The sequence below is a fragment of the Lemur catta genome, chromosome 1, assembly GCF_020740605.2.
Source record: "Lemur catta isolate mLemCat1 chromosome 1, mLemCat1.pri, whole genome shotgun sequence".
In the NCBI taxonomy this organism is placed as follows: domain Eukaryota; kingdom Metazoa; phylum Chordata; class Mammalia; order Primates; family Lemuridae; genus Lemur; species Lemur catta.
The window spans coordinates 89,613,618-89,626,755 of NC_059128.1; the positions used below are offsets into that span (position 1 = coordinate 89,613,618).

A 13,138-nucleotide genomic window follows, 5' to 3' on the forward strand; every position below is an offset into this window, starting at 1 on the left:
CCTGGGCTTCCCACAGCATCAACAGACACCATTTACGGCACCATTTAGCCTGTGGTCGGCCCAGGGTGCAGAGGTCTTTTGTGGGTAACAGGGCCCAAGGTGCCTTAGTCACCTTCAGTACCAAGTGTCCTTCCAGGAAGGGCCAGTGCCTCATGTCCAATCTTTCTTTCATCTCACATCACTCATGGGAGGACTCAGTGTGAGACTTCACATCTCTGGAAATTTCCATGGCAGGAGGCCAATACAAAGCCGTGGGTTTCCTTTTTTCATGTTATTTCATGACATAAAAGAAAGCACCCACCCAGGGAGCTAGAGTCTGAAAAATATGCATGTTCCCCTACCTCGGCATCCCTTTGATCTGTAAGGACAGCAGAGGGAGGCATTCTGGGCTTCATCCTTTCCAGTTCATTGCCTCCTTCCTGCGTGGAGGGCACAGATTCCTACACATACCTGGAAACCAGGTGAACATCTGCACCAGGGAAATACACAACTTCCTGAAGCACAGTGACCGTCAAGCTCTGGCATTAGAGTTAAACCTTTAACATCACCAGCACAGCTCCTTGTGCTTATATTTCATATCACTGGAAAAAATTCTAAAACTTTCCAAATGAATAACACCAGAGAGTTCATGAGACTTCATGATTTTACAGATGAGGACATTTAGGAATTCATTTCCCCGAGTATAATCCTCCAACCGGCCACATCAGCATCACCTGTGGGCAGATCCTTTACAGTCTCCCATCCTGCATTGGTTGAAGCTGCATTTGCAAGAAAAAGCCTAGAAATATGTATTTTCGATAGACTCTAGACAGATTCGAATTCAGTACAGCTGGTTCATACAGTTCTGAGACCATAAGGGTAATAGTAGCCTCCACAATACTGTGAAGAGACCAATCCGGAAGCCCCAGAGCTTCCTCTCCTGTCCACTAGGAAACGGGCTCAGCGAGTCTGAGCCAACCATGGGAGAACTCACTGTTCCCAGTCGCAGAGCCCCAGAGGTTCCACCTCCTCAGCCAGGGAGCTTCACTGACCCACAGATGTTCCCTGCCCTCCAGTCCCTGTCCTGAGGCAATGGACGTCACACTGCTGGAGCTCTCTCCATGGTACGTACTGTCCTGCAAGGTCTAGCGCAAACATGCCTGTCATTTTATTTATTCAGCAAACATCTGTCAAAGGAGCTCTGTGTCAGGCATTGTGCTAGGTACCAGCAACATGATAATGAAAAAAAATAAGCCTGGCATCCGAAAGTGGGTGTCAGTGCAGAAGAGGGTAACAATTGCTCCTCCATCCCACGGCTTAGAGATTGGGTTGGAAAAGCCTTCAGAATTGGGTACTTCCCAGATAGGAGGTGGAAAAGGAAAGAGCTCCTCTCCAGGGTGGGCCTGGAGGGGACACCAGGGAACATATCTTTATAAGCACCCAAAAAATGTGTCTCATAACTTTCTGTGTGGCCTCAGCCTTGGACAGGAAGTTGCACAGGGAATGGCTGCCGATTTGGAAGCACACACTTGCCCACTTTCCTGCTGATGCGCCAGCCGCAGAGCAGCCATTATGAGACACAGACAACCTCTGGCTGGACACCTTCCCTGGAGTTCAAGTCAGCCCCAGCCAGACCTGCACACCTGCATCAAGCCCTCAGCCTTAGGCAACCTCATGGCAACCCCTAAAACACACACACACACACACACACACACACACACACTCCTAGATGACCCAGAGTCCACTGCTGATGCTGTGCTGACCATGGGCTCCTGCAGAGTCCTCCGCTGCTCCTCTTCCCTCAGGCTCATGCCCACCCTCACGCTCCAGTTTGGTGACTTAGGTTTCTGCCTGAAGTGCCTGCTCTGGCAGTGCCCCTCTCCAGGGTCTGGAGCAGCAGCCCTGAGCCACTGGGTGGGGCCTGCTCCCAGGTGACTCTGGCACCAGCTGCCTGCCTGGGTCCCGTTGCTGTCTTGGCTAATGATGAGAGCAAGAGCTCTGGAGTCAGACAGGCCTGAGCTGCAATCCCAGGTCTACCACTTCCTAGTCATGTTACCTTGGACAACTTCCTTGATCTCTCTAAACCTCAATTTCCACTCTGTAACATAAGAAAAATAAGACCTACCAGGCAGGATGCATTGTGAATTAGAGATGGCCTTTGTAGTACAAAGTATCACATCTACACAGCAGGTGCTTAATAAACAGTGGCTATTGCTATCACTCTGTATCCACTTAGTCAAACAACCTAAGTCCCCCAAAGGACCCAGGCATTCAGCCAAATACTTGTTGAGCACCTACTCTGTGCCAGACCCCCTTCTAGGCACTGGAAATATGCCCTGAACAAGACAGAATTCCTGTGCTCATGGAACTCAGATCCATAATAAAGGAGAAAAAGTGCCTATATTCGTTTGCTAGGACTGCCATAACAAAGTACCATCAACTGAGTGGCTCAAACAACAGAAGTTTATTGTCTCACAGTTCTGGAGGCTAGAAATCTAAGATCAAGGTGTCAGCAGGGTTGGTCTCCTCTGAGGGCTGTGAGGGATAATCTGTTCCCAGCCCTCCCCTAACTTCTGGTGCCCAGCTGGAAATGTTTGGCATTCTCTGCCTTGTAGCTGCATCACCCAATCTCTGCCTGCACCTTCGCATGGTGCTTTCCCACCTGCACGTTTTTCTCTTTTTATCAGGACACCAGTCACACCGGATTCGAGCTCACTCTGACGACCTTATTTTAACTTGCTTACCTCTACAAAGATCCTATTTCCTAATACTGTCACATTCTGAGATACTAGTGGTTCCATTTCAACATATCTTTTTCTGAAGGGACGCAATTCAATCCATCATGGTGCCCCTTTCTGTCCACTCGTTCAGCCTCATTTGATTGGTGAATTGAGTTGAGTCCACACAGGTCTCCTTCTGATCCAGCTTAATCTCCCAGAATTCAAGGTATCCAGCATGTCCAGTGCCTTCAAAGGCTCTCTCCAAGAACCGTCCGTCTCTCTTCTCTCTGCTCTCAAACAGGTAAAAGACTCCAACAGGGACGGACCTTTCCCTGTCTCAAAGGAGGGACTGCGTGAAGCCCCCAACCCCCAGGGGCTCAGGTCAGAGCCTGAGTCCTCTTCCAGGGTCTCTCCCTTCAACCTTCTGCTCAACAACCACAGTTCCTGACGCGTGTGCCCTAGACAAAGGGTTTCGGTTCTTGCACCTGTATTTCCTCTCTTACACAGTCATCTCATATAAATGGAGAAAGCATCTCCTTGCGAAATTGACTATCTCCTGCAGCTTAAGTTGGAAGAATGTTTACTTATTTGGCCCCAGGGAACCATAAACATCTTGCAGCGTGCGTTAACAGTTACTACATAACACCATTCATTTTTAGTATCTAAAATTACGAAGTGTTCCCACCAGGATTCTCCTCCAGTGGTTAACAGACGGATGGGCTCAGTTTGCCTTGTCTCGGGCCTCAGAGGAACGACATTCGTGGTTCCGGTTTGTCCCCCACAAGAAAACAACATCTCTTAATGGGAAAAAGCAGAGGCACCAGCCACCAGGAACAAGTCTTGCTGCAAACTGTCCATAAATTCCCAAATGAAGGAAAAGTCAATTACTAAAAACGATCGGCGGTTGCCAGGGGTTGGGGAGAGGAAGAGATGACAGAGGAGATTTGGGGCAGTGAATCTTCTCTGTATGATGCTGTAATGGTGGAGACACATTATTAAACATTTTTCAAAACCCACGGAATGTCCAACACCAAGAGTGAACCACAATGTAAGCTGTGGACTGTGAGTGATAAAGGTATGTCAGTGTGCATTCATCAGTTCTAAGAAATGTACCACGTAGGGTGTGGATTTTAAGAGAGAGGGAAGCTGTGTGTATGTGGAGGGAAAGGGTATATGAAAGCCTCTGTACTTTCCTCTCAATTTTGCTGTAAACCTAAACTGCTCTAAAAAAAAAAAGTCTATTAAAAAATCCATTGCTACAAAAGAACAGCAATCATTAGATTTGGTTTTAATCAATGGTTCCTAAATGCCATTGAGTAAGCCCGAGTGACCATGAGATACATTTAAAATACAGACACCTGGAGCCCACCCCCACACCCCCTGTCCTACTGTCTCTGTTTGCTTGCGCTGCTCTAACAAAATGCCACAGACTGGGTAATTTACAAACAATAGAAATTTATTTCTCACAGTTCTGAAGGTTGGGAAGTCCAAGATCAAGGTGCCGGCAGGTTTGGCGTCTACTAAGGGCCCCATCTCCACTTCCAAGATGATGCCTGTGGCTGCATCCTCCAGGAGGGGACAAACGCTGTGTCCTCACATGGCAGAAGATGGAAAGGCAAGAGGGTGCTGCCTTCAACCTCCAACCCTTTCACAGGGGCACTGACCCCATTCACGAGGGCAGGTGCCTCACCACTTAATCACCATCCGAAGGCCACAGCTCTTAGTACCGTGGCACTGGGGATGAAGTTTAGAGAGGACGCCATCATTCAAACTCTAGCACTTACTAAAAATCAGAATCTTAGTAGTAAAAGGAGGGAAGCTGTGTTTTTAAAGAATGCTGAGGGGGCAATGAAGCAAGCAGGTCCGGAAAGACCTGTAAGAGTCTAAAGACAAACCCTCCCATAGCCCGTGTGCCTGTGAAGTCCTCTCCTCCCCAGCTCCAAGCCCCTTTTCTCCAGACCTCTCTCCAGCCCACTGGGCCCCTCATGGTGCCCTTGCTCGGGGTCTACCTGCCCCCTTACACGATCACTGCACTGCCAGCCCCTGTCTTCCTCCTCATGTCCAGCCACCGTGAACATCTGCAGGCATGTGCCTTTTGTTCCCTCACACAGCCCAGATCCTGGTTCACACATCCTTGTTGCCTGACTGGAATCGTCCCAGGCCCTTCCCAGCTTCTGTGACCACCCCAGTAGGCCAGCTCGTGCTCTCTCCCACACTCTCTCTCTGTGTTCACCCTGCACTCTCAGCACTGGTCTAGAGCTGTTACTAGGAACTTTCTTACACTGCTATGAGCTGGGACTTTTCTAGTCCTCTGTTTGTATTCCTCCCACCCCTAAATGTCCAGGCCCATGCTTGGCACCCAGTAGAGCCCTGTGGACATTTGGGGACAAGTTGGCTGGTAGAGGCATGAGGTGGTACAGAGGAAAGAACTCAGGAATGCAGAAGACCTGAATTCAAGTTCCAGCTTCACACTTAGAGAGTGCATTTGCTGCATAATCCAGAGCTCAGTCCTTGCCAACTGTGATTCTCGGCCTTCTTGTTTGTAACCAGGGGTTTACTGTTCCTCCCAGGATGCAGGTAAATTAGACAGAGTGAAGGAACAGTCCTAAAGCTGTGACATTCCCTAAGTCTGCAGGTGCAGATGTGCCCTGAGTTACCACAGAGCCAGACCACAGTGATACAGTCCCATGGAACAGTGCGATCACCCCAGACCCCAGAGCCCAGGGGAAGGAAGGCGAGGGAAGGAAAGAGACACGATGTACCACATCAGCCGCAGACCAGCCACAGGGTCCAAAATCAAAGCCCATTCACCCTCGGGTATTGCCATCATGAAATCCATGACCCATCGACCCTTCTGTCCTGCAGAATGTTGGCTGGGGAAGCCAAGTCATGCTCCGGTAGCCAGATCTGAGTCCAGTGCACAACTGCCTGAGCCAGTAAACTGCAAGAAAAGAAGAGCCTGCCGCCAGCCCTCATAGACCAGGGGGTGTCGAGGTCTTTCATGAGTCTGGGCCCGCATACGCATAGTAGGAGCGCATCATCTGCTTTCAGCAGAGGAGGTTGCTGGCTGAGCCCGCCCAGTAGAAACCACTGGCTGGAAGACACGTGGAGATTGACCAGCCCTACCCAAACTGCTGAGGGGTGATATTCCTTTCTCAGGAGCAAGACTGTCTGAAGGAAGCTCCCCCATGGTGCCCCTACCAAGACCCGGCCAGGATCCCCAGGAGGACACCCCTCTTCCTCCTCCCCAGGGTCAAACAGGTGAACACACTCGGGGCTTTGCAAAGCCCCCATCCCCCACGGCCCCTCTGTAGACATGTGCAGTATTAATTACTCCGGTTGCTGTCCATATTATTTTTCTACCTGTGCTAACATTTGCATAGACCATGGGAGAAAAGCTGACACCAGGGTTGGCAGAGTATGTGGCAGCCTATTTGCTGTGACGTCATTCAATTGTCCAGCAGACACCAAGTGTCTTAGGCTGTGCCAGCCTCTGTGCCTAGAGGGCTCACGGACCCCTAACTCATCCAGTGGATTTGTGGATTTCACAACTCAGAGACCCTTTGTTACAACGTGGATATTCCAGCTTTGAAGAGAAGGCATAGGAGGCCTCTGTTAGTCATTTACGCCTCAGTTAAATTATCTGCTGATTTTCAGAGTCCGCTTTTATTTGTGGAAGGAAAAGAAAACTCCTAACCTGTAGTTCAAATATGTCCTTGACAGAGGTTAGCTTTCCCCTGGAATGAAAACAGCACCTTAAACTTTCATAGCTTCTTTTTATTGTCAAAGCACTATTTCTTGTATTGTCTTCACAACAAACTTGTAAGTTCAACGTGGACAGCAAGTAGCATTTCCCCATTCAACAATCTAAGAAAAAAAACCTTGAAAGTGTCATGTTTAAGAGAATCTGACACTTTTTATTTTTAGCTGAAACATACATGAGAATTTTATGTTTATAAATAGGTGTGGCATTGTTGAGGGAACTTTATTTGCTATAATTATAACTTTATTGGATACAGGAATAATTTAAATGCTCAAGAGGGTTTTGCTTATTAATATTGTAAGTTTACCCTGCCAGGCATGTGAAGTGTTCAAAAAGCAAACATATTAATTTATAAATGTGGTTGAAGATGTTTAAGGGAATGTAACGATCTAAGTTTGTAAATAGGACTAATTTTAATCTGTGCCCATGAGTTAATTGAAAGTCAATGAACAAGTAAAAGTATTTATTCTTTTTTTTTACAAGAATTATGAGATACGTAAATAAAAAGATTTGAATGTTGACTTTAAGTGCATAAAGACAACCAGCCTTTTACATTTAAACTTGGGGTCTAACTAGGCATCTCCGACATGTCCAAGGTGGAGCTGTCATCTCCCCAGCCTTCCCATCTCAGTGCATTCCAGCTTCATTCTTCCAGCTGCACGGGACAAAAAACACCTGAGTCACACCACTCCAAGAGAAAGCTCCAATGACCTTCAAAAGACATTCAAAATCCAACCAGGTCTTAGGCCTGCCCTGCTGCCTCCCTGGCCCAAGCCACCATCCTCTCTCTCCTGGATTATTGTGGTCACCTCCTAACTGGCCCCCTGCTGTCACCCTCAGCCCCTTTTAATCTGTGCTCAAAGCAGCTGGGGACATCCTGTGAACAGAGTCAGATCATGTTGCTCCTCCATTCACGACCCTTGGAATGAATGCCCCGGTGCACAGTGACCAGCAGGCCGAGGAGAGAAGCCTCAGAAGAAGTGAATGAACCCTGGCAACACCTTGATCCCAGACTTTAAGCCTCCAGATGGTCAGAAAATAAATTTCTGTTGTTTAAGCTACCTAGTCTGTGGTATAGCAGCCCCAGCAAACTGATACAGATTGTAATTAGCTAAGCTGCAGATGAGAAGATTATTCTTATAGAGGAGGAAAATAATTTTCCTCCAGCTTTTCTGAGTTCTTAGTTGAGATGGATCCCTGTAACATCAGACAGATCAACAAGAGAAAAACAAATAGAAGTTTGTTAACATGCATACTTTGTATATACATGGGAGATACCCAGGGAAAAGGGAGTATATCTCCAAGAGGTGACTTTTATTCATAGTTCAGACTTAAATACCATCTTCACCTGACACAAAGGAAGAAGGGTGTGGGGGAAGTCAATTAAGGAGAGATGTCAAGAGAAGGCCAGTAAACAAGAGCAAGATTTGTTCTGAAGATTTAAGAGAAGAGTCTCCAGTGGTTTCCAGTCATCCTTCTTTTCCTGTACAGACAGGAGACACTTTTACAAATGGAGATTTCCTTTAGAGATGTAAATTTCCCTTACAGAAAGGTAACTTTTACTCTTTGTTTTTAGAGCTTCTCCTGTGTCTGCAGTTTCTCAAAATAATCAGCTCAAAATAATCCTTATGTTAAACAGGGATATTTTGGGGTGGCATATTCTGGTCTCCTACAGTCATATTTTGGAATAGCATATTTTTGTTCTCCTACATCCTGACTAATCCAAGTGGGCCCACTGTAATCACGAAGACCCATATAAGAGGGGGGCGAAAGAGAGAAAACCAAAAAATGACAGTGTGAGAAGGACTTGGCCTGACAGCGCTGGCTTTGAAGATGGAGGAAGAGGCCACAAGCCAAGGAATGTAGCCTGTAGAAGCTGGAAAAAGGCAAGGAAATGAATTCTATTCTAGAGCCTCCAAGAGAAACACAGCCCTAACAACACCTTGATTTTGGCCCAATGAGACCAGTTGGGGACATCTCACCTCCAGAACTGTAAGACAGTAAGTTTACATTGTTTTAAACCCCTCTGTTTCTGTGATCATTTGTTACAGCAGCAAAAGGAAACTAATACACTCTCATTCAGGTCTTTTTTTCTAATGCACTTCTCAATGCAGCCCCTCTTGACTTTCCTATTTAAAATTGAGCCCCACCCCACACCCTTTCCTGCTTTATTTTTCTCTTTAGTATTTACTAGTACCTCACATACAACACATTTGGACTTATTTATCATGTTTATTGTCTATATTCCTTGGATGAAACATAAACATACAGGGCAAGAGTCTTTGCTTCTTTTGAATAGTCTATCACATAGTAGGTGTTCAATAAATATTTGATGTATTGGCTAGTAATTTATCTTAAATAGAGTAAGTATTAATTTAAGACTATGTAATTATAAACAATCCTTTCTCCACATAACACTGCCCAGAAAACAAAACTTAACAATTTGTGGTGGCTGTCTCTTTATAGTTGCTTAATACAATTTTAGATTCAAACAAAGTCTGGTCCGCCCATAAGCAAAACTAGTGGGATGAAACATCAGAAATGAGGAGTCATGAAAACAGCTGCATTCATCATGAAACTGAACCAACAGGCGATATGGATATATATACAGATATGCATCACTTAATGATGGGGATATGTCTGAGAAATGGGTCAGGTAATTTTGTTGTCACGTGAACATCACAGAGTGTACTTAGACAAACCTAGATATTATAGCCTCCCACACACCTAAGCCATATGATATAGCCCATTGCTCCTAGGCTACAAACCTATACAGCATGTTACTGTACCAAATACTGTGGGCAATTGTCACACAATGGTAAGTATTTGTGCTTCTAAACTTATCCAAACATGGGAAAATGCATATTATTATCATCTTTTGGGACCACCATTGTGTATAGGGTCCATCACTGACCTAAATGCTGTTATGTGGTGCATGACTATATACACATATAAAATAAGAAATTGGCTCACATAATTACAGAAGCTGAGAAGTCCCAAGATCTGCAATCAGCAAGCTGGAGACCCAGGAGAGCTGTGTAGTTGCAGTCCAAGTCTGAGGGCCTGAGAACCAGGAAGCAGATGGTGTAAGTTCCAGTCTAAAATCCCGTGGACTTGAGGCCCAGGAAGAGCCCAAGTTTTTAGTTTGAGTCCAAAGGCCAGAAAAGAGCAATGTCTCAGCTCAAGCAGTCAGGCAGGAGGGGTTTCCTCTTGCTCAGCCTTTTTTTCTGTTCAAATTTTCAATTGACTGGCTGAGGCCCAGCACATTAGAAAGGGCAATCTGCTTTACTCAGTCTACCAATTCAAATGTTAATCTCATCCACAAACACCCTCACAGAAACACCTACAATAGTGTTTGGCCAAATGTCTGGGCGCTCCATGACCCAGTCAAATTGACACATAAAATTAATCATCACAACAGTCAACTTTGCATTAATAGCATTGGACAGAGAGGTTTGGGATGTCTAAGGAGTGGAATATAGGAGTGGCTCTGCTCTGACCCAAGCCTGAGCCTTGGCTCCTCCCACCCCCACCCCCCACTCTTATCTCCTGAGCTTAGAGAACAGGAAAACTTTCAAAATATTAGTCAGTTCCCTAGAACAGGTGTGTGCATTTTTCTAGGGATAGAATCTATTGGCTTCACCAGCTTCTGAAAGGAATTAGTAAATATTTAGGGATCTTTGTCCCAGAATCAGCCATTTGCCTAAAAATACCCCATCAGTTCTCACCTGGATTCCAGACTGTATCCACACAAAACATGTTTGGGTAAATTTAATACATTCTTTATGAAATAAGTGTCTAATGATTGTGTTTAGTCATTTCATTTTTAAAATAAATTTTCTGGCTGATCCAACCTTGGCCCAAACTATTTGGAACATGAGCTTTGTACTTGTAACAAACTATTCAAAATTTTTCATAGAATAAGAACTTCCCTTAAAGCTCTGCTAACATAGGCCTAGTCTTGCTGCTGGGGAATTTGAACATCTTCCTTAATTATTTCTCTGATTTTGTTTATGCAATCATGGGGACAATTTCTTCTTTTCTTTCTTCCTCAGGCATTTATTAAGCACCTACTATATGCTAGTCTCAGTGATGAACAAGATAGTACTCCTGCCCTCAAGGGGCTCAGCTGAATGAAAGGGAGACATGTAAATGAATAATAATAACATGTGATGAGTGCTGTCACCGAGATACACAAGGTACAGAACAATGTGATATGATAGTTATGAACGTGGGCTCAGATGATAGACCACTCAGATTCCAGTGCTACCTCCATCACTATCGAGCCACAAAGCCTCACACGTTTAAGCAGCTCTGTCTCATTTCCTCAATCATAACGAAGATAAGGAAAGTGCAGACTTTAGAAGGCTCTCGTGAGGATAAAATGAGACAATGCGTGGAAGGTGTTTGGACAGCACTCGGCACAGGGAGCCCAGTGAGTATTCAGAGCTCTCAGTTATTATGCAATGGAAGGGCAAAGATGTGACTAAAAGGGACTAACTCCACCACAAGGGGTCTGAGAAGGTGCCTCAAGGAGGTGACAAAAGATAAGTCCTTTTCCAGGAAGGAAGGAAGGGATGGGCATTCTAGGTAGAGGAAGTGGGTAGCCAAGGTATCCTGAGGGTGATGGGAAGCCGCTGAAAGTTCTGAAGCAGTAAAGTGACACGAGTAGATATATGCTTTAGAGGAATTTCTTGGGTGGCCATACAGGGAATGGAGTCTGCAGGCAGGGAGATGAGTTACAATCACCCAGGCGAGAAGTGAGAGAGGCCTGGGTGAAGGCAGAGGGAGGGAGAGGAAGCAATGGCCTGTGGGGTGGAATCAGTAGCGTTGGTGACATACCTGCTGAAGCAAGGGGAAGACCACAGCAGAAAGAAGACGCTTGTCTTTAGGACCTGCAGGGCTCCTTCCCAGAGGCTGGTTGGGACCTCACTGAGCCCCTTAGCTGATAAAGATGTCGGATTACACCCTAAGTGAAGAGACTTCCAGAGCTGATGGTCAGATGCACAAGGGCTCTGAAACAGAGCCCTGGAGCAAGAGAGAAATCAAAATCTGCTCTGAACTCAGGAGAAGCTAAAGGAAAGCAGAGACAGCATCTCTAGGTACCAAGACTCGAGGCCTCTGGGTCTTTCTCTGGACACCTGGTCAGGGTTGGTAAGCATTTGTCAGGCATGAATGAGACTCAGTGCCCAGCCCAGAGGAAGAGAATAACTAATATACGGTAAGGAAAAAAAGACAGACATCTTCCATTCCTACCCCTTGGCACTTACTCTTAGTTCCTCAACAACTGGACTGCAGGACATAAACAGGGGACTTGGAGCCAGAGGCTTTATTCACCACCATTCCTTCCTAGCCTGTCTCGGTTCCCTCCCTCTAAAACTACGGGAGAATTTCCCTGGTTGCTTACAAAGACCCATTGTTCAATCGCATCATGCACTATGGAGTTGGTTTGTTTTGGAGTTTTTGCTTTTGTTTTTGTTTCGTAAGTCTGTGTAACAACAAAACACAACACATTAAACATTAAACCTTTAGATCTATATTTGTCTGTTGTTGTCATGACTGCTGCTGTTTGTAAGTGCCAAATACACAAATATCCAAACATCTGAACACTGTTCCTCCAAGTATAACTACTCTTAGGAATTTAAATAAGGCTCCCATCTAGAATTTTCTTTTATTCTTCAGATGCCAAGTTTGAGAATTCTGAGACCAAGTGCAATAAAGGTATTGAGTTTTCTGCAAAGACTGTGGCTGTCTAGCCACCCACTGTAAAGAATCAGGATATAGCCAACGTGACTGCTCCTTTCTGTCTCAGCTGGTCTCTTCCACCCAGGACAGAGGGGACCCTGGCTGCCCTGGGGAATCAACTGCTCCACCATTTCCTGATGTAAATCTCAGCAACTGTTTTTTACTCAGATTTACCCTGGTCAGGCCCTGCCTCCTGGATTCACTCCTGGGTCTGCTCCTTCTATGAATGTTCTAAAAACAAACAAAAAACCCCCTAGAGATTTACATAGTTCAAAGGGCAGACAGGAACACCTGAGTGCCCAAGCCCAAGCCAAGGTCTGGTGTCCACTCAGCCTACCTCACCATCGTGTGATCCTTTGGGGGAGGGGGTCCTTTCACTCTGATTTTACATTGAATGTATACATTCAATGTTAGTATTGATATGGGAGATACTGTTCTTATCATCATTTTGATTGTTACATAGCTGCTTTGTTCTCTCCCTTGTGTTACTATTCTTTAAGAGCTGAGAGTTTTAACTTTTGGGTGTTTTTATACTCGTGGGTATCAATTTTTCTGTTCCATGTATATAACACTTTTAAGTATTTCCTGTAGGACAGGTCTAGTGGTGACAATTTCCCTTAGTGTTTGCTTGTCTGGGAAAGACTTTATTTCTCCTTCATTTATGAAATTTAGTTTTGCAGGATACAAATTCTTGGCTGGAGGTTATTCTGTTTAAGGAGACTAAAGATAGGACTTTATTCCTTTCTGGCTTGTAAGATTTCTTTTGAGAAGTCTGCTGTTAGTCTGATGGGTTTTCCTTTGTAAGTTACTTGATGTTTTCACCACATGGCTAGTAGAAGTTCCTCCTTCATGTTCACCTTAGCCAGTCTGATGATTATATGCCTTGGTAATGCTTTTTTGCAATGAATCTCCCAAGTGTTCATTGAGCTTC

At 45.4% G+C, this 13,138-nt stretch overlaps 1 long non-coding RNA gene across 1 annotated transcript; it reads right to left on the reverse strand.

Annotated features, from left to right (window-relative positions):
* Positions 1–6,908: 6,908 nt before the first annotated feature.
* On the reverse strand, positions 6,909–11,808 carry LOC123623262. Its single transcript, XR_006729824.1, has 3 exons — positions 11,733–11,808; positions 9,436–9,525; positions 6,909–7,117 (listed from the first exon to the last, which is right to left on the reverse strand). It is a non-coding gene; the product is annotated as an uncharacterized LOC123623262 (long non-coding RNA).
* Between the last annotated feature and the right edge of the window lie 1,330 nt (positions 11,809–13,138).